The sequence below is a fragment of the Nicotiana sylvestris genome, chromosome 9 (genome assembly GCF_000393655.2).
Source record: "Nicotiana sylvestris chromosome 9, ASM39365v2, whole genome shotgun sequence".
NCBI lineage: Eukaryota > Viridiplantae > Streptophyta > Magnoliopsida > Solanales > Solanaceae > Nicotiana > Nicotiana sylvestris.
This window is the reverse complement of record NC_091065.1, coordinates 183,576,549-183,598,723: the sequence shown is the minus strand read 5'-3', so window position 1 is coordinate 183,598,723 and position 22,175 is coordinate 183,576,549. Positions and strand designations below refer to the sequence as shown.

At 40.0% G+C, this 22,175-nt stretch overlaps 1 protein-coding gene across 1 annotated transcript in view; it reads left to right on the top strand.

Moving 5' to 3' along the window:
* Window positions 1-22,175, top strand: part of LOC104219062 ((E,E)-geranyllinalool synthase) — an 82,291-nt gene that overhangs the window by 2,390 nt on the left and 57,726 nt on the right. The gene's annotated exons all lie outside the window — the stretch shown is intronic.

The following is a 22,175-nucleotide window of genomic DNA, read 5'->3' as shown; positions in this document are numbered from 1 at the left end:
ATTCCCTCGTTATGATCCGTCACAAATGCAGTCACAAATGCGACTTAATATTCACAAATACGACTTAATATTGGAGCCTAAAGTGAAGAACCCACATCCCTACTGCAGTCACAAATGCGACTTAATATTCACAAATGCGAATTTTGGATTTTCGAAAAAGCGATCATATGATCGGTGATCCTAGGCCCCCTTCGCAATTGCGAATACCGGTCTCACAAATGCAACCCTAACAGGCTAGGCCATACGTCGCAAATGTGATTGCCAACCTCGCATTTGTGAATCCTACAATATCAGCTCACACCAGCAACTCTAACACTCTTCAACACACTCCGAAATGCGTCTGAAACTCACCAAGCCCTCGGTGCTCCAAACCAAATATCAACATAAGTTTAAAAATATCATACGAACTCGCTCACGCATTCCAAATACCAAAATAATACCTAGAACTATGAATCAGACATAAAAATGTAAGAAATTTTCAAAGAAACTCATGACTTGTAAATTTACAACTGGGCACCCGAATCATGTCAAATTAACTTCGTTTTGCATCAAATTTTGCAAAGAACTCATAAATGGTGAAATGAACCTATTCCGAGTTCCAGAAAAGAAATCCAAACTCGATAGTAATAAAGTCAACCTACAGTCAAACTTAGGAATTCTTTAAGATTTCAAATTACTACTTTTCAACAAATCACATTAAATCAAGTTAGGGACTTCCGAATTCAATTTCAGGCATATGCCCAGGTCCCAAATCATGATACGGACTCACTGGGACCTTTAAAATACTGATTTGGGTCTGTTTACACAAAATATTGATCGTAGTCAACTCAAATTATTTTTAAGGTAAAGCTTTACATTTTCCTCAATTTTCCATATAAAAACTTTCGGAACAAGACATGGACTGCGCATGCAAATCGAGGAACACTAAACGGAGCTAGTCGTGGTATTAGAACATGGAAACAAAGGCTAAACCTCAACATGACCTATCGGGCCATCACAGTCTCCACCCTTAAGACAAACATTCATCCTCGAACGAACATAGAAAGGTACCTGGACTGGTGAAAAGGAGCGGGTATCTACTCCGCATGTTAGACTTGGACTCCCACGTAGTTGCCTCGATTGGCTGACCTCTCCATTATACTCTAACTGAAGGATAACTCTTATACCTTAACTTCCGTACCTACCGGGCTAGAATGGCCACCAGCTGCTCCTCATTAAGTGAAATCCTTGTCCGACTAGACTGAGCTGAAATCTAATACATGAGATGGATCACTGTGATAGTTACGGAGCATAGACACATGGAACACCGGATGAACTGCTGATAAGCAAGGTAGTAAGGCAAACATGTAGACCATCTCACCCACTCTCTCAAAAATCTCAAATGGTATGATTTACCTAGGGCTCAACTTGCCCTTCTTTCCGTACATCATCATACCCTTCATGGGTGAAAGTCGGAGCAAAACCCTCTCTCCAACCATGAATGAAACATCACGAATTCTATGAACGGCATAACTCTTATGCCTACACTGAGTTGTAAGAAGTCGATCCTGAATCATCTTCACTTTTTCCAAGGCATCCTGAATCAAATCGGTACCCAACAACCAAGCCTCTCCCGGCTCGAACCAACCAAATGGCGAACGACAGCGCCTCATGAATGAGGCCTCATAGGGAGTGTGAGCATGTAATTTTTGCCCTATATGAATTACTCCCAGAAATTCAAAACAAAATAACTTCTTTCAGTGTTTGCAATTTTTGCGAATTTTGTGACGTTTTCCATTAATTGTTTGCATTTTTGTCTTTGCATTTTTTTTATTTTAACTAATGAAAATACCCAAATATACATTGCATCCGCATTTAGGACTTAGTTTCACATATTTTTAGATTAATTAATAGTTAGGGTTTTTACAAATTAGAAAAATCACAAAAAAAATAATTTATTTGTGCATTGCTTAATTCTTAGCTTTGAGTTTCGCTAGTTTTCTTCTAATTTTGTGTTTAATTGATTGTGTCTATTATTAATTAGAGCTTAATATAATTTGATAGGTCAATTTAGTTTTTAAGAGTTAATTTAGGTTTTTATTTTAATTTGAAAAGAAAAGAGAAGAAATTAAAAAGAATTTTGGTCCTCTTAATAAGAGACCCATTTTGGGCCATTTCAATTTACTCTCCCCAGCCCAAACGAATTTCACCCAAAACACGCAGCCCAACCGGACCAAGCCCACACCCCGTTTCAACCCGGCCTGCCCCCCTTAGCGAAACGATGTCGTTTAGCGTCGATCAATCCGGGCCATCGAGGTTAATTAATCCAACGGACGAGAAGCTTGGATTGTTTAGTATATTAGTGTCCAAACGTTACCCCCCATCTCGTCTCTCAGACCTCACCCATACTCCAACCCTAAAACCCAGCCGCCCTCATATCCTTCACCGGAACCCTACCGCCGGCGAACACCACTTATGCCATCGACCACCAAATTAACACCATGTGACCGCCTGAGCCTCCTCTACCCAACCCCCATGGCCTTGTCTCTCGAATCTGCCCGGAGCAGCTCGAATATCAAATCTAAAGTTTCCGGCCAAAGCCCTCAAGAAAAATCTCCATGATTTCGGACCTTAATAGCCCTAACCATGGGGTTTCTTATGAAAACATATGGTTAGGGATATTATGGGTCAGAAATTCTGGGTAGTTTCGGAGTAACAACCACTGGCCGGAGTTTTTCGTGTATCAGTGAGTTTTCTTGTTTCATTTTTTATTTTTCATTTCTTTTTCCTTTTTGTTTTTCTGCATGAGTGAAGTCTTAGTTACAATTTCTTGATTTTGATTTCAGTAAGCGTTCAGGTTAATTTTATGCTTTATTTTTGTTTATCAGTATAGTTTAATTGTTCTTTTGATTCATTGTTTCATTTGTTTTAGTCAGCAAGCTTTTCCCCAGTTATAGTTTTAATTTTGTTTGATGGTTGATCATGGTTTTGATTTTAGAATCGTCTTAATTGATTAGTTTGGGTCGATACAATGCTGCCCGTTAATTGTTAGCTATAGGTTAGGTTAATTTCAATTCCTGTTCTGTTTTGATTTTGAATGCTTGAATAATATTTGGTCGTTGGTATAACTAATGAATTTGGATTGGAATTTGTTTGGGACTGATTTCAGTTATTAGTTTAATTAATTGTTCATTCAGCATTTGTGTTAATTAATGTAGTGTTTAAGATAGGTTGTTTGGGTTAGCTGAATAGATCATATGTTAGTTAGTTTTAGTTAAATTTTAGCTAAGATGAAGGAGTTGGGATCAGTTAATATTGGGCTGTAAATTTCAGACTAGTAGAAGGGTATTTTAGGCATAGAAAGAGGTAGCTTCTTTAAGAATAGTAATTTCAAAGTAGGAAAAGGGTAGTTTAGGAATTGTAATGGGTATAGGACCTTCTAGAATGGGGTACAAGTGTAGATTTCAGTAATTATGATGCATTTACTTGTTTAGCAAGTCAAGAATAGAGGGACTAAACTGAAAATAAGGGAGGGACTAAAAAGAAAACCTAAAATCTGATTTACCCTCTTTTGTCACCTATAAAAGGGCATGAAATGCATTGAGGAAAAGGGGGATCTGTTCAGCCAAAAATTCACTTTTTCATAGCAAGTTTAGCTTCCAAAAAATTTTCCTTTCTAGTTCCAGATTCAAAGTAGAAGTTAGAAATTCAAAAACCAAAAAAAAAAGCAAATAGGTTCATAAAAATCCAAAAACATGTGCTGTTTCATTCAACTATGAAATTGATTCTCTAGTTTTAGTAGTTGAGTTACAAATCTCAGTTCCTTTTCTGGTGATTTGAGTATTCAGAGAAATTTCTGGTTGTTTCAAGTAATATTAGGGTTTCTGTCAGTCTGTTTCGGTTCCATTTGTTGAGTTTTCGAGTTTGGGGTGTTCTGGCTGTTTAAGAATTCAGTGTTGAGTCAAAATTTTGGATTCTGAGTTGCTGGGTTGTTGATTCCTCTGTTTGGATTGTGAATTTGCTGCTGCTGCTCACTATCATCTTAACTGACCTCTCCTCTTCCATTTCTATTCAATTTTCAGGTATTTCTCATGCTCAAGCAATACTGAAGATTACTGCCATTTGTAGAAAATAAATTTGAAGTGTGAATAATAAGAAACACATGCTTAGACTTGAATATTTACCTTTACTGTTCATTTTTTTAAAAAAAAAAATTCGTGTTGATTGATTCATTTGGACCGAAATTTCAGTAATGTTAATGAGATTACAAACTGTATAACTAGACAATGTTGTACTGTTTTAATTTGTGGACTTATGAATTGATTCTATGTCTTCCCTTGACCATGAGAGTTCTGTAGTTAGTAGTGTTAGTTAGTTAGTTTCACAGAACGATTTTGTAAATGAGAATAGTGAAAAACACAAGTTCATGTTTCAGTAGTTAATTCTAATAGTCCAGTTTATCTAACAATGTTAGTTTGAATTATTTTGGAAATAGTTAGTCCACTTTGAGTTTGGGTCATTAACTTGTTCATGTCCATGTGATTAAGTGAAATAATGCAATCAAGTTGCTATCACATGTTGTTAAATTTGAACTGTTTCTGATTGCCATCTTTAGTAATATGTAGGAGTCACTAATAGATAAAAAATAATTTGTCGCCTATGTTTCGAATTCAATGCAACGGGGGTCAGGAATAAAAATGGCGTTAAATTGCAAAATTGGCTTCTATAATTTTAGGTAAATGCGGTGCAAATTGCACCGAATAGCATTGGGGACTAATTGGGCCGTTTAGTGTTGTGTTACCGCTCAGGCTCGATCCCTGATTGTTTCTGCAAAGAATTTAAATAGGCATCCTTTTAAGGGCCTAATTTATGAGGGGTCGGCAACCTATCACGTGGGGCATCCCTATAGGCCCAAATTCACGTGGGTGTTGGGTTGCTGTAACAAGTAGTATTAAAATTAAATTGAATAAGTAGAGATAACTATTAATAGAAGAACTACAAGACCTTTTAGGATATCCTTTTAAAAATAAAATGAGACGAGCCTCGTCAAACAAAAATACATAGATTGCGGGGCCCTCAATAAATGTTTTTGATAAAATTCTTAGAGTTCGGGATGGGCCGTTTAGCGAATTTCATGGCCTTCCTCAAAGATAATAACGCGACAGTCTCTTTAGGCACGTTTTTTTTAATAATTTACTTCCTTCAACTCGGGTGCGCATTGATGTGACCCAAATCCAAATCTTGACAAAGTCGAAATGGGTTGACAACCACGGGTGCATTGATTGCGATGTGGTTCGAAACGCGTTTTCACGACGTCGCAATTCTTTTAAAATAAACAAGGATAAAAAGCGGTTTAAGAATAAAAGGCACATAATCTAGCATGTATTGAAATCAGATAAAATCAAATACAACAGTTAAGCGACCGTGCTAGAACCACGGAACCCGGGAGTGCCTAACACCTTCTCCCGGGTTAACAGAATTCCTTATCCGGATTTCTGGTGCGCGGACTGTAATACAGAGTCAAATCTTCCTCGGTTCGGGATTCAAAACCGGTGACTTGGGACACCATTAATTTTCCAAGTGGCGACTCTGAAATTTTAATAACCAAATCCCGTTCTGATTGTCCTTTAATTGGAAAAACTCCATTATACACCCTTCCGGGGGGTGTAGGTAAAAAGGAGGTGTGACAGCTTTTGCGACTCTGCTGGGGAACGAACCCAGAATCTCTGGTTCAGGGTTCAGAATTCGAGCTTAGATAAATCATTGTATTTGGTTATATCTGATTTTCCTACATGTTTCATACTAAATGTGCTAAATGCTACCGCTTTGATATCATGTGAACTGTATATAAACTGTGTCGATACCCTTCTCTCTTCACCTCAGGGGATGTGCTTACTGGTTGAGACTCCCTATTCTGTTAGTGTCATACCCTGGAATAAAATAGGCTCGGATAAGTTGCAAAGCCAGACGATCTCGCGGGTCCCCGGTACGCTGCCCCCCTCCTCGACTCGAGTTGTCCTCTCGGGTGCACTGTTTAGAACACATACCCAGGTTTTGAACCTAGAATAACTTGACTTCATGCCGGATCCCTAGTAGGAGCGCTTAATTGCATCATGCTGCATTTGACTTAGGGGACTCAACACAGGGGTTAGGTCCGTCTAAGGCTAGCAACCTGAAATGAAAAGACCATCCTGATGCATCCTACTTGTTCTGTACATATATTTGTTCCGAACCGGCATGTTGACCGGCTTTTGAATCACGGGAATGTTAAATTGAGAAAAAAGGAAAAGAGAAAAAGAGTGAAATAGCAGTTAGGGAGTCAATTGATTATTTTAGAAAAACCAATGACCAAATACTGTCAAAACTCTGCCGAAATTTTGAGAAAATGGAAAAGGAAAATGTTTTATTTTTAATAGTTTGTTTTACTAAAAAAGCAAAGGAAAAATAGAAAAAGAGCCTGTTATGTTTGGAAAATTGTTTGTTGAAAAAGAAAAGAAAAAGAGTCTTTGTTTTAGTTTGAAAAAAAAATATAGGTTGTTTATTGTTTGTTGAAAATGAAAAAGAAAAAGGAGAGTCGTTATTTTGTCTTGTTTGCAAAAAATAGAAAAGGAAATAGTTTGTCTTGCTATGGAAAATGAAAAGAAAGAGACTTGTTTTCAAAATATAGTTAGTTTCTTGACCCGAACTACGCAGGTTTGATTCTCACAGGGCGTGAGATACGTAGGCAACCTTCATCGGGTCCAACCTCCCCTTTGAAAAAATAGCCAAAAATATTTAAAGTTTAAATTTTTTTGCATGAATAAGTCAGGTGATGCCGTTTTCATCAGAAACAACCGAATGTTCCCGAAAGGGACGCCGGAAGGCTGACTTGGCAAAGACGGCCACTTTTGGTCATTTTTTATTCTGATCGGTTGACTCTCACAGCCTGAAAATCTTCGTTCTTGGGAGTGCTGAAAGGCCGTATTTGAAAACCGAGTCTTGCATTTTTAATTTGAAAAAAAGAAATAGTTAATTTTGTTTTGAGTCAAATAAAAGTTTTGCGTAAATCACTTTAATAAATGTGCAGGATAAGCACGATGCAAAACGAACCTTTCTCAATAATGACTAAAATCCCTTTCGACTTGCGTCTTTGGTGGAATGATTTAGGCAAAGAAGGACAAGACGAAGTTAAGAAATATCTGAAAGGTCTTACGGGTTTGCTGGAAATCAAGCCTCGGGGTGATATTATAAGAGCGTTGGTCACCTGCTGGGACCCAACGCACAATGTCTTCCACTTCCCAGATTTTGAGCTAACCCCAACTCTGGAGGAAATCGCCGGGTACATCGGAAATGCTGAGGTTCCATTAAGAGAAAAATATCTGATTGCTCCAAGAGCCATCACGGTGCATCGGTTTTTAGATTCATTAAAAATACCCAGGACAGTCCATAATCCAGATTTGGCAAAAGGCTTCTGTACTCTGCGCTTCATATACGACAGGTACGGCCACGTGGGAGGGTTTAACAAGACGGACATCAAGCTATGCAGTAAAAATAATCGTCAAAAATGGGATGAGCACAGACGGGTGGCTTTCATGATAACCTTTTTAGGCCTCCTAGTGTTCCCAAGGGAAGACGAGAATATTGATATAAAAATAGTCGGGGTCGTCAGTACCTTACTTTCTCAAAATAAAAGCACTCTTGCACCTATGTTCGTGTCTGACATTTTCCGGGCTCTTACTGCCTGTAAAGCCGGAGGCAACTTTTTTGAAGGGTGTAACCTGTTGCTACAAATGTGGATGACCAAGCATCTATGCTACCGTTCCTCGCTCTTGAGCTATGGTTCGTTGACAAGACATGTACAGGAGAGTTTTACACAAGGATTGACGGGGTTAGTCTGCCTGAAGGAGTAACAGTATGGATATCATACTTTCGTACTCTCACGAACAGTCAGATACAGTGGACGTTGGGATGGTTGCCTGTTGAAGAAATCATATACATGCCAGCAGCTAGGTCTCATTTTCTTTTGATAGGCCTTAAGAGCATCCAGCCTTATGCTCCCTGTCGGGTTCTGAGACAACTCGGGAGATGCTAAACCGTGCCATGGGAGGAAGATCTTAGTGTTCAAGTAATTGAGATCGGCCCTGATGGACAGTTTCCCGAAGCGAAAGTCCGCGAGATTTGGAATGAATGTCAATACCTAGTGTAAGCACGTGATTTTTGCCCTATGAAAGAATTACTCCCAAAAATTCAAAATAAAAAGATTTTTCTTTGTGTACAATTTTGAGAATTTTCGCGGCATTTTAGGATAATTATTATTGTCCGTAAATGTTTACCCTTGTTATAGTTAATTGAAAAATATAAAAATACATGGTGCATGCATATTTAGGATATAATCATGCATTTAGGAATTAACTAAACCATCATTTCGCCCTAAAAAAGGAAAAAATCAGAAATACATAAATATATATACCTTTTTATTCTATTTGTTGTCTTTGGGTGATTTTGTTCTTAAGGTTTTAACTTGTGTATTAATTATTGTAAGTGTTAATTAACATTTGTGTAGTTTTATTTTTAATTTTATGAATTGTGTTTAAATTAAATTAAAAGAAGAAAAGAGTTGAAAAAAGGGAAAACTCGGATTGGGCCCAAAAATAATCAGGCCCAAAACCAAGACACAGATCCCAGTCCAAACGCCTGGTGCCCGGTCTGTTCCCATAATCACTGGAACGACGTCGTTCTGTGGCAATCAATCTCAGCCGTTCAATCACCCAATCCAATGGTCCAAGACCCCTTTCAGTAACCCGTCTCCAACCCGACCCATTTATTTCCGGTTCGAACCGACCCCCAACCAAAATCAAACGACACCGTTCCTTTTTAAGTGAATTGATCTGGGCCATTGATCTCAGCAGATCGAACAGCCCAGGATCAATTCCTTTACCCGTATAAGAACCCCAATACATCACCCCACGCCCCAAACCAAACCCCCCTCACCTACTGTTCATCCTCGTCCCTAGAAACCCCCCTCACAACCCCTAGCTGCCTTAGGATTCCCCCACCGTAAACTCGGCAACCACGACGCCGATGACCACCAAACTAACACCCCTGAATCACCATGACCCCCTCTCTCCAAATCCACACTCAGTTTACTTCAAATCCTCCCCGAACGTCTCGAATCTTCATTCGAAAGTTCGAGCAAAAAACAGATCTATACCTACCGACCCCAAATTCATTCCACAATACCTCCTGACCTCCCTCACACCCTAAACGCCGTTGGTTATGTTCGAATCTGGCCACAGCTGAAAGAATCCCAAATCGGACCACAAAGAACCCTAAAAAGACCAAAAGTTGAGGTCTGTCCGAATTAAAAGACGACGCGAGGTCTAATTGACCTTAGTCGAAGTGTTCTCAGTTGAGAACACTCGATTAAGGTCCATTCGACCCCAAAAATGGTCGAGTCCGAGTTCGAGCCTGGGTCAGTTTTTGATTTCGAATCCCTGAGGTAATTTTTCCCTTTCTTTTGTTCTCCTATGAATTCTATCTGTTTTTCATGTTTAGTTTGGTTTGTTTTTGGTTTTTCTGTCAAGTCTGTGAATCCTGAGGTAATGTTTAGTTTCTTTTGTGTGTTTTATTGATTGTTTGCTGTATATTATAGCTTGTACAGTCGTTTAAATAAGTGTCGTCAATTAATTTGTTTGAAAATTAGAGGAAACAGGACAGTAGCTCAATAATGTCCTCCATGTATGTTTGCCAGCCTTACATCTATATGCTAACTTGTAATGAACCTGTGGAATGTGTTCAGTTCTGTCTTTGAACTAGACTGCTCATTCATTCAGTAACCCCATGATCCTCATAGTTTGCCATGGAAGCCTGTTCATTACTGCTTTGATCTTAGCCTGTTGGTTGATTGCCTATTTGCATTTTTTACTCTGAGTTGGTCAGGTTTGGCTCCCAATGTGACCAACTCATTTGGTTTGATTGACACCCTTTTGTGATCTGATTTTGAGTTGAACTTAGTCTAGGAATTAGATATGGCTGTAGAAATCTAACAGGTCAACCTGAAATCAGTGTTAAGTTTAAGTTGATACAGTCAGTATTTAGTGATTAGCTAAATTCCGAGGGGTTTATATACTAACTACTAAAGTTAGGGTAATTCAGTAATATGCAAGGGTTAAGGGGTAATTTTGGGAGTTTAGTAGGATGTTAACAGGTTGTAAAGCTAAGGTCTGCCTAGGGGTCATTTGTTAAACTTAGTTTAATTGTCAGTGGGGTACACAACATGAGGGCATGGGTTTATTTGAATACTATAACCCCTCCCATGACTCTTGATTAAAACAAATAGGACAAGCATGGGGAATAATATAGTGGGCATCAAGAAAAGATATTTAGGCATGGGGAATTAAGGGGTTTGGGCAGAATAAAGGCTGAAGGTATCAAAGCAGCTTGGCTGGCCTGGGTTTGCTTATAAATAGGTTGTTTTAGAACAAAAGGGGGTCTGGACATTTTTAAGTCTTCAGAAAAAAAAAGCAAAAAGAAGGCTGGTCTTTCAACCTTTTAGCAGGACAAACTGTTTTCAGAGTGACATAGAGTTAAGAGTGTTGGATTTTGAACATAACAATCAGAGGCTACTGCTTTTGCATCTGTTTCCTTCTCTGCATTTCCTGTACCTGTTTTGGTATTGTTGGGTTGCAGACTGAGTTTCTTGCTTGGGTTTTAAAAATCTGTGGCTGGGTTTTGTTGCTGTTGATTGCTGGTTTATGTTGTTATTGTTGTTGTAACTGCCACTGCTGCACTGATCATTCCTTTTCTTCTTTTGGCTTTCCCAATACCAGGTACACCACTGATACACTGTCAATGTAAGCTGAAAGTTGAAACATGAATACAAAAATGAAGAGCTGAAGTTATTTTTTTTCGAATCTGTTTCAGTCTGTATATTGAACATTAAGTTGTATATATAATAGTTCATATCTTCTATTAGGATAATGAAGGTAGTCATCATGTATAACTAGCCATCACATATGGCAACTTAATATCACATTATGTATGTATGCTGGTAGATAGAAAAGAAGTGATAGTGTAGTAAGCAATATCCTGAATTTTAGCTGTGTTTGTGGTTAGCATATCTTCTAACGCATATTAAGTGTTAAACTGTCCATTGCCAGTTAATCTCACTTCATTTTCCATTGCCCAACATCCATATCCTGATCGATAATTGCGCTGGGCGCGAGATCAGATCCTTTGTGGACTGCTATGCAGGGTATCATCAGATCTTAATGGACGAAGAAGATGTGGAGAAGACGGTTTTCATTACGCCATGGGGAACTTACTGCTACCGGGTAATGCCATTTGGATTGAAGAATGCTGGGGCAACGTACATGAGAGCAATGACTACTGTGTTTCATGACATGATACACAAAGAAATTGAAGTGTACGTAGATGATGTGATCATAAAGTCCTGGCATCAGGAAGACCATGTTGCATACCTAAGGAAGTTCTTTCAAAGACTTCGAAGGTATGATATTAAGCTTAACCGAGCCAAATGTGCCTTTGGGGTTCCATCAGGAAAGCTGTTAGGATTTATCGTCAGTCGACGGGGTTTTGAGTTGGACCCATCCAAGATCAAATCCATCCAGGATTTGCCACCGCCAAAGAACAAAACGGAGGTGATGAGTCTGTTAGGAAGACTAAATTATATCAGCAGGTTCATCGCCCAGCTTACGGCGATGTGTGAACCCATATTTCGCCTGCTGAAGAAAGATGTTGCGGTAGAATGGACGGCGGAATGTCAAGGAGCATTCGACCAAATCAAGGGGTATCTGTCAAATCCACCTGTGTTGGTCCCGCTTGAGCCGGGGAGACCATTAATTCTTTATCTAACGGTCCTGGAGAATTCGTTTGGCTGCGTGTTGGGGCAACACGACATTACAGGAAGGAAGGAGCAAGCCATCTATTATCTTAGCAAGAAGTTTACAGTATATGAGGTCAAGTACACTCAACTCGAGAGGACATGTTGCGCCCTAACTTGGGTGGCTCAGAAATTGAAGCACTATTTATCCTCATATACTACTTATCTCATTTCTCGTTTGGATCCGTCAAAGTACATTTTCCAGAAACCTATGCCTACAGGGAGGTTAGCAAAATGACAAATTTTACTCAAAGAATTTGATATCATCTATGTGACGAGGACGACCATGAAAGCCCAAGCGCTGGCCGATCACTTGGCTGAGAACCCTGTTGATGAACAATACGAGCCATTGAGGACGTATTTTTCGGACGAGGAAGTAATGCATGTAGGTGAGCTGGAATTACCCGAGGAACCAGGTTGGAAGCTTTTCTTTGATGGAGCCGCAAATGCGAAGGGAGTGGGAATAGGAGCGGTACTTATTTCTGAAACAGGACGTCATTATCCTGTTACAACTCAGCTATGTTTCTATTGTACCAACAACATGGCTGAATATGAGGCATGCATTTTGGGTTTGCGACTAGCTGCAGACATGGATGTCCAGGACGTTTTGGTCTTGGGAGACTCGGACCTCCTGGTGCATCAGATTCAGGGTGAATGGGAAACACGGGATTTGAAACTCATACCATATCGACAATGTTTGCACGATATGAGCAAGCGATTTCGATCAGTGGAATTCAGACACATCCCAAGAGTTCATAATGAGGTTGCCGATGCCTTGGCCACTTTGGCATCGATGTTACACCACCCAGACAGAATTCATGTTGACCCATTGCACATTCAGGTTCGTGATCGACATGCTTATTGCAACATGGTAGAGGAGGAAGTGGATGGAGAGCCATGGTTTTATGACATAAAGGAGTACCTCAAGATGGGGATATACCCGGAGCAGGCCACTAGAGACCAAAAAAGAGCCATTCGGCGTTTGTCAAATGGTTTCTTCCTCAGTGGAGGAGTGTTGTACAGAAGAACCCCAGATTTGGGAATGCTAAGATGTATAGACGTCGGTCAAGACATGACAGTTATGGCAGAGGTGCATGCTGGAGTTTGTGGGCCACATATGAGCGAATATGTATTGGCAAAGAAGATTCTTCGAGCAGGGTACTATCGGCTCACTATGGAGCATGATTGTATCAATTTCGTGCGGAAATTCCATCAATGTCAGATACAGGGAGATCTGATTCATTCTCCACCGACAGAATTGCATACAATGTCAGCGCCATGGCCATTTGTCGCATGGGGCATGGATGTCATTGGGCCTATTGAGCCGGCAGCAACCAACGACCATAGGTTCATTCTGGTGACCATCGACTACTTCACTAAGTGGGTTGAAGCTAAAACTTTCAAGTCGGTAACCAAGAAGGCAGTGGTGGATTTTGTTCACTCCCATATCATCTGTAGATTTGGGGTCCCAAAAGTGATCATCACGGATAATGGTGCAAATCTTAACAACAATTTGATGAGAGAGGTATGTCAACAGTTCAAGATTACACACCGCAATTCCACCCCATATCGTCCCAAGGCAAATGGAGCAGTTGAAGCAGCCAATAAGAACATCAAGAAGATACTGAGGAAGATGGTAGAAGGATCTAGACAATGGCATGAGAAATTACCCTTTGCCTTGTTGGGTTATCGCACTACAGTTTGGACTTCAATAGGTGCAACTCCTTATTTATTGGTGTATGGAACTGAAGCAGTGATACCAACAGAGGTCGAAATTCCGTCCCTTCGTATTGTCGCTGAAGCCGGGATTGACGACGATGAATGGGTCAAAGCTCGACTGGAGCAGTTGAACTTAATAGATGAAAAAAGATTGGCAGCAGTGTGTCATGGCCAGTTGTATCAGAAGAGAATAGCAAGAGCATACAATAAGAAGGTGCACCTCAGAAAATTTGAAGTAGGGCAGCAAGTATTGAAACGGATCCTCCCATACCAGATCGAAGCAAAAGGCAAGTTCGCCCCAAATTGGCAAGGGCCTTATGTTGTGACCAGAGTGTTATCCAACGGCGCTTTTATGTCTGACAGATATCGAAGGAAGATGCGTCGACATGGCTATCAATTCTGATGCAGTCAAAAGATATTATGCGTAATTTCTTTGATTATGATAGTTATTTGTTCATTTGTTTGTACTTGGTACTTATTGGATAATGAAATGACGGAGGCAATTCTTTCTTCTATCCAAACACTTTTAACCTTTGCTTCCCCCTTTGAGCCTTATTTATTCTTTTATACCCCTCTTTTGGAGTCACTAATGAAAAAAATATATATATAATAATAAAAAAAATGAAACAAGAGAAAAGTCACAATAAAAACAAAGGAATCGGTGGGAACTACGTTTGACCTGATTCCTCAAAGAAGGATACGTAGGCGTCTCACGACTCGGTCATAGTGTCACAAAAAATAAAAATCCCCCAAGCAAGGAAACTGGGGCAGACGTTATGTTTTAAAGTTTCAAAAGAGGTTTGATTCCAAGAGTTGTAATGGTTCACCCATCAAAGTTGTTTTCTGAGTTTTGATAGCTTTTCTTTTTAAACCCACACAAAACCAATATCGAAGTCCAAAAAGACCTCCCGATCAGTATTCGAGAAGTGCCAGGTCATGCAAACGGAAGTCGAGAACAACACTCTGATCCCCAGCAAAGAGGAGGATCATAAACTAAAAATGAATTGATAGCCGAAAAGAATCCCCAGCAAAGAGAGTCATATCGGCAGCACTCCAATCCCCAGCTGAAATATAAAATAAGAGAGTCTTATCGGTGAAAACCTTTGCCGGCACCATAAGGCGATGAAAGATGAGAGACATAAAACGAGAGAGTCTCATCGGTGAAAACCTTCACAAGGCACCGTAAGGCGACGGGAGCTGAGAGAAAGGAGAGAGTCTTATTAGTGAAAACACCTCGAAGGTCACTATGAGGCGACAAGATGAGATCGGCAGAAAGAATCCGCATACGGCAAAATGTTAGGCGTCTAGTTATTACCGGCAAATGAGGCCATCAGGAAGATTGATTGATACAAATAGACTGGGTCGATTAATCTGGGATACACGACATGATTGTTGGGACCAGTCATACCATCTAGATAAGTTCTTTCCTTTTCTTCTCCCCAACATTTGTTCAGAAAGATTTTTCTCTTTTTCTATCTTTTCATTTCTTTGTCTAAAAAGATTTTTTCCAGAAATTTATTTTGAGAAGGATTTTTCAGAGTTTACTACCAATGGCCGAAATGGTACAAAGCGAAATGCGAAAGGGACAGGCCAAAGACGAGGCGATAAGATAAGAGGGCATTTGTTGCAAGACCAAATGACAAACTGGCCTAGAAAGTTATGGAGAACATGGAGAAAAGTTGGAAAGCAACGGTTGAGGAACTTATGGACCAAGTTCCAAGAGGATCCCCGGCAGAACTTCAATAGATCACTGACCAAGTTCCTGGGTGGTCAGATAACACAAAAAGGGGCAAGGAGAAAGAGAGAATTAATCCGCAGCAAAACAACCCCAACAGTCCTATCCTCAATAACGTTATCCCCAGATGATAACATTTTATCCCCTACAGTACTGAGGGAAAATAAAATTTTGAAGGGAGTAGTTTTGGAATTGAAGAAGACTCCCCCCAGCATGTTCCGAAACAAAAGAGCAGGGAAGAGATAAATGGAAAAACCATCCCCAGCAGAAATATCATCCCCAACAAGTAACGTTATCCCCAACCAGTTTTGGGAGCGCAAAGCAAGGGAGAGGAAAAAGAAAAAAAAACACATCCCCAGCGGGAGTGACACGATCACTCACCGTGTTTTGAACTAACAAGATTTTCTTTGATTTCAACAGGAAAATAAAGGTTGATGATGGAAGAAAGACACGCCACAAGGAAGGTCACCAAAACTGGGGCAGAAAATTTTCTGCCGTTGTCAAAACATTTCTCGGAGGAACGAGGAAACAAATTCAAATACTTTTTATGTCTTAGATAAATAGGCGCCCACCTGTATAACGAGAGGAATATTTTCATGTCTTAGATAAATAGGCGCCCACCTGTATGATGAGAGGAATATTTTCATGTCTTAGATAAATAGGCGCCCGCCTGTATAACGAGAGGAATACTTTTATGTTTTTAGATAAATAGGCGCCCACCTGTATAACAAGAGGAATACTTTTCATGTTTTAGATAAATAGGCGCCCACCTGTATAACGAGAGGAATACTTTTATGCTTTTACATAAATAGGCGCTCACCTGTATAATGAGAGGAATATTTTCATGTCTTAGATAAATAGGCGCCCGCCTGTATAATGAGAGGAATATTTTCATGTCTTAGATAAATAGGCGTCCGCCTGTATAGTGAGAGGAATATTTTCATGTCTTAGATAAATAGGCGTCTACCTGTATAACGAGAGGAATATTTTCATATCTAATATTTTCATGTCTTAGATAAATAGGCGCCCACCTGTATAACGAGAGGAATATTTTCATGTCTTAGATAAATAGGCGCTCACCTGTATAACGAGAGGAATATTTTCATGTCTTAGATAAATAGGCGCCCACCTGTATAACGAGAGGAATATTTTCATGTCTTAGATAAATAGGCGCCCACCTGTATAACAAGCGGAATATTTTTCAGTCCTTAGATTTCAGGTCTTGAAACCAACAACTCACCGGAAAGCAGAAGGTTGCAACAAGAGATCCCAGCGCAAATTCCCATGAGCCAAAAAGAGGATAAGACGAATCGCGAGAAAAGAGGCCTTTGAACATCAAATTATGCCCAGCATAGCAAATCTGATGAAGAAAGCCGTATCCCCAGCGGACCGAACCCGACAGTGAAAACTGACACTCAGAAAAGCAAAAGGCCAGCGCCATCCCCAAGGTTATGAAAGGGAGAAGCGGCGGAAGATGCACAAGCCAACAAAGAAGCAAAGCATCAAAAACAAAGTTGAAGGTAGATAAGATCTTATGGTTCATAGTCTAGCCTAACTTCTTGATAAGGAGATCGGTAAGTAGTAGTAACAGCATGCAGCAACAGTAACAACAAATTGCAGTCCCATGGTAGTCCCAGCTACCAAAACTTCCCGAACTACATTAACCTGATTCCCTTTTAGCCAGGGATATGTAGGAAACCTTTGAAGCAAGGGTTCGGTTAAACCTTTTTCAAAAAAAAAAATGCTTCACACGGAGTATTCGGATGGGCAAAAAATCGCTCACTTTATCTTTGCACGAAAACCCTTCGTGTCTTCGGACAAAGAGGGGCAGCTGTAAGCACATGATTTTTGCCCTATGAAAGAACAAAAATTCAAAATAAAACGATTTTCCTTTGTGTGCAATTTTGAGAATTTTCGCGGCATTTTAGGATAATTATTCTTGTCCGCAAATGTTTACCCTTGTTATAGTTAATTGAAAAATATAAAAATACATGGTGCATGCATATTTAGGATTTAATCATGCATTTAGAAATTAACTAAACCATCATTTCGCCCTAAAAAAAGGAAAAAATCAGAAATGCATGAATATATATACCTTTTTATTCTATTTGTTGTCTTTGGGTGATTTTGTTCTTAAGGTTTTAACTTGTGTATTAATTATTGTAAGTGTTAATTAACATTTGTGTAGTTTTATTTTTAATTTTAGGAATTGTGTTTAAATTAAATTAAAAGAAGAAAAGAGTTGAAAAAAGGGAAAACTCGGATTGGGCCCAAAAAAATTAGGCCCAAAACCAAGACACAGATCCCAGTCCAAACGCCTGGTGCCCGGTCTGTTCCCATAATCACTGGAACGACGTCGTTCTGTGGCAATCGATCGCAGCCGTTCAATCACCCAATCCAACGGTCCAAGACCCCTTTCAGTAACCCGTCTCCAACCCGACCCATTTGTCTCCGGTTCGAACCGACACCCAACCAAAATCAAATGACATCGTTCCTTTTTAAGTGAATTGATCTGGGCCATTGATCTCAGCAGATCGAACGGCCCAGGATCAATTCCCTTCCCCGTATAAGAACCCCAATCCATCACCCCACGCCCCAAACCAAACCCCCTCTCACCTACTGTTCATCCTCGTCCCCAGAAACCCCCCTCACAAACCCTAGCCGCCTTAGGATTCCCCTACCGTAAACCCGACAACCACGACGCCGATGATCACCAAACTAACACCCCTGAATCACCATGACCCCCTCTCTCCAAATCCACACTCAGTTTACTTCAAATCTTCCTCGAGCGTCTCGAATCTTCATTCGAAGGTTCGAGCAAAAAACAGATCTACACCCACCGACCCCAAATTCATACCACAACACCTCCTGACCTCCCTCACACCCTAAACGCCGTTGGTTCTGTTCGAATCTGACCAGAGCTGAACGAATCCCAAATCGCACCACAAAGAACCCTAAAAAGACCAAAAGTTGAGGTCTGTTCGAATTAAAAGATGACGCGGGGTCTAATTGACCTTAGTCGAAGTGTTCTCAGTTGAGAACACTCGATTAAGGTCCATTCGACCCCAAAAATGGTCGAGTCCGAGTTCGAGCCTGGGTCAGTTTTTGATTTCGAATCCTTGAGGTAATTTTTCCCTTTCTTTTGTTCTCCTATGAATTCTATCTATTTTTCATGTTTAGTTTGGTTTGTTTTTTATTTTTCTGTCAAGTCTGTGAATCCTGAGGTAATGTTTAGTTTGTTTTGTGTGTTTTATTGATTTTTTGTTGTATATTATAGCTTGTATAGTCGTTTAAATAAGTGTCATCAATTAATTTGTTTGAAAATTAGAGGAAACAGGACAGTAGCTCAGTAATGTCCTCCATGTATGTTTGCCAGCCTTACATCTGTATGCTAACTTGTAATGAACCTATGGAATGTGTTCAGTTCTATCTTTGAACTAGACTGCTCATTCATTCAGTAGCCCCATGATCTTCATAGTTTGCCATGGAAGCCTGTTCATTACTGCTTTGATCTTAGCCTGTTGGTTGATTGCCTGTTTGCATTTTTGACTCTGAGTTGGTCAGGTTTGGCTCCCAATGTGACCAACTCATTTGGTTTGATTGACACTCCTTTGTGATCTGATTTTGAGTTGAACTTAGGCTAGGAATTAGATATGGCTGTAGAAATCTAACAGGTCAACCTGAAATCAGTGTTAAGTTTAAGTTGATACAGTCAGTATTCAGTGATTAGCTAAATTCAGAGAGGTTTATATACTGACTACTAAAGTTAGGGTAATTTAGTAATATGCAAGGGTTAAGGGGTAATTTTGGGAGTTTAGTAGGATATTAACAGGTTGTAAAGCTAAGGTCTGCCTAGGGGTCATTTGTTAAACTTAGTTTAATTGTCAGTGGGGTACACAAAATGAGGGCATGGGTTTATTTGAATACTATAACCCCTCCCATGACTCTTTATTAAAACAAATAGGACAAGCATGGGGAACAATATAGTGGGCATCAAGAAAAGATATTTAGGCATAGGGAATTAAGGGGTATGGGCAGAATAAAGGTTGAAGGTATCAACGCAGCTTGGCTGGCCTGGGTTTGCTTATAAATAGGCTGTTTTAGAACAAAAGAGGGGCTGGACATTTTTAAGTCTTCAGGAAAAAAAAAGCAAAAACAAGGCTGGTCTTTCAACCTTTTAGTAGGACAGACTGTTTTCATAGTGACATAGAGTTAAGAGTGTTGGATTTTGAACATAACAATCAGAGACTACTGCTTTTGCATCTGTTTCCTTCTCTGCCTTGCCTGTACCTGTTTTGGTATTGTTGGGTTGCAGACTGAGTTTCTTGCTTGGGTTTTAAAAATCTGTGGCTGGGTTTTGTTGCTGTTGATTGCTGGTTTATGTTGTTGTTGTTGCTGTAACTGCCACTGCTGCACTGATCATTCCTTTTCTTCTTTTGACTTTCCCAATACCAGGTACACCACTGATACACTGTCAATGTAAGCTGAAAGTTGAAACATGAATACAAAAATGAAGAGTTGAAGTTATTTTTTTTCGAATCTGTTTCAGTCTGTATATTGAACATTAAGTTGTATATATAATAGTTCATATCTTCTATTAGGATAATGAAGGTAGTCATCATGTATAACTAGCCATCACGTATGGAAACTTAATATCATATTATGTATGTATGCTGGTAGATAGAAAAGAAGTGATAATGTAGTAAGCAATATCCTGAATTTTAGCTGTGTTTGTGGTTAGCATATCTTCTAACGCATGTTAAGTGTTAAACTATCCATTGCTAGTTAATCTCACTTCATTTAGTGGGCTGCCTCGTTATAACTTGCAACAATACCGTTAGAATAAATAACACCAGTTTCCATTTCAGCCTTATAAATGTTGGGCCTGAGTCGAACGAACTAGCAGGCCCTTATCGGAAAAGGAATGGCCCAGGTCCAGTCAATACAGTGTGCGCTAGGCCTGGGCCCATAATATCCAAACAACTGCCCATATACGCGTTCATGTTTCAGATTTTGCAAATCATATTCGGAACCCAACTATAACTAACTTGTGAGCATGTAAATAAAGTTGGACCAGTTTTCTTCTTTCATTATTAGAGACAAACTTAATAGAAAATATAGCCACTATAGGATGACCTTTAAAAATAAAAACGAGACGAGCCTCGCCAAATAAAACGCACAGATTGCGTGGGCCTCACAAAATGTATGTGTTAATTACTTAGAACTCGGGATAGGTCGCTTAGCGAACTCCACGGCCTTACCCAAAATAATAATACGCTAATCGCTTTAGGCGCGCATTTTAATAATCTTACCTTCTTAAACTCGGGTGCACATTTATGTGACCAAAATCCAAATCTCAACAGAGTTGAAATGTGCCAACAACCACGGGTGCATTAATGTGACGTGGTTCGAGACGTATTTTCACGATGTTGCAATTCTTGATAAAAATAATAATAATGACAAAGGCGGTTAAATGTTAAAATTCGCACATAGGTTCAACATGTATTAAATCAGATAATCAAGTCAAATATGACAGTTGAGCGACCGTGCTAGAACCACGGAACTCGGGAATGCCTAACACCTTCTCCCGAGTTAACGGAATTCCTTATCCGGATTTCTGGTTCGCGGACTGTTAAATAGAGTCATTCTTTTCCTCGATTCGGGATTAAACCGGTGACTTGGGACACCTTAAATCTCCCAAGTGGCGACTCTGAAATAAATAAACAAATCCCGTTTCGATTGTCCTTTAATTGGGAAAACTCCTTCACCCCTCGCGGGGGCGGAAAAAGGAGGTGTGACACCTACAAGCAGATACTTTTGTGCAGGATCGGGCCAAAGGAGAAATGTCACCAGAATACATCGCATGGTAAAGAAGAGAACTTGAGCATCAGAGGCCAGCCAAAAGACCCCACATCCAGGATTTCACTGAATCATCACAAGAACAATGGGGTTGGTTAGCAAAAGAAGAAGGCTATCAGGCCGAAATCAGCAAGTTAAAACAATAGATCGGAGCTCTTAAATTTGAGAACAGTATGCAAGTTGCTGCTGATCAGGGAGAAAAGAACAGGTTGGCCCAAGAAAACGAGGCGCTTAGGTCCCAAATCCAGCAAATAAGGATAGCTGCCAATAACCAACAAAGGAGCCGGTCGGACGAGCGGTTGATAAAAGGGCTGAAAAGGGAAATTCGTGAGTGCCGGGATGAGCTGAAAAAATCCGAAGGCACCATAGCGGGACTCCGGGCACAGTGGGTAAAAAGAACAGAAGAACGCACCCATTGCATGCAACAATTAAAGAAGGATTATGAAAAGACCATTGCTAGTCTGAAAATAAAAGTGGTCACCCTTGAGGATAAGGCAGCTAAGCAAGCTAAAGCTTTTGAGACCGAAAGTGGACACTGCTATGATTTACTAGCCCGGATGGAAGTAGAAATACAGTAGCTGCATGATCAGCATCTTCAGGATTCTCATGTGTTGGAGGCTCGCAATAATCAAGTAAGGCGATTGCTTATAGAAAATGGTCGAGCAAGAGACAGGATTGAGACCATTGCCCACGCCATCCTCAGGAGATGTCGGGCATGTGAAGACATGACCCGCACTACCTTCTTTTCGGCAGTAATAATTTATGTCAAGTGAACCATGTATGAGCTGGAGCAACTTGAAAGGGATTTGTCACCTAAGCCCTCGACGAGGCCGAACGATGCCCCGCGGGCACCCATTTTTGAAGCACTAATGTATTCATAGATCGAGTATGTATTTTCCATTCTAGAGTTTGTTGCTTGTCAGTCTGTTTTCTTTTTGCATCCAAGTATGCTAGTATGTTCAGAGTTTGTATTTGAGTTTAGTTGGAGTCTGTTGCTTTCCA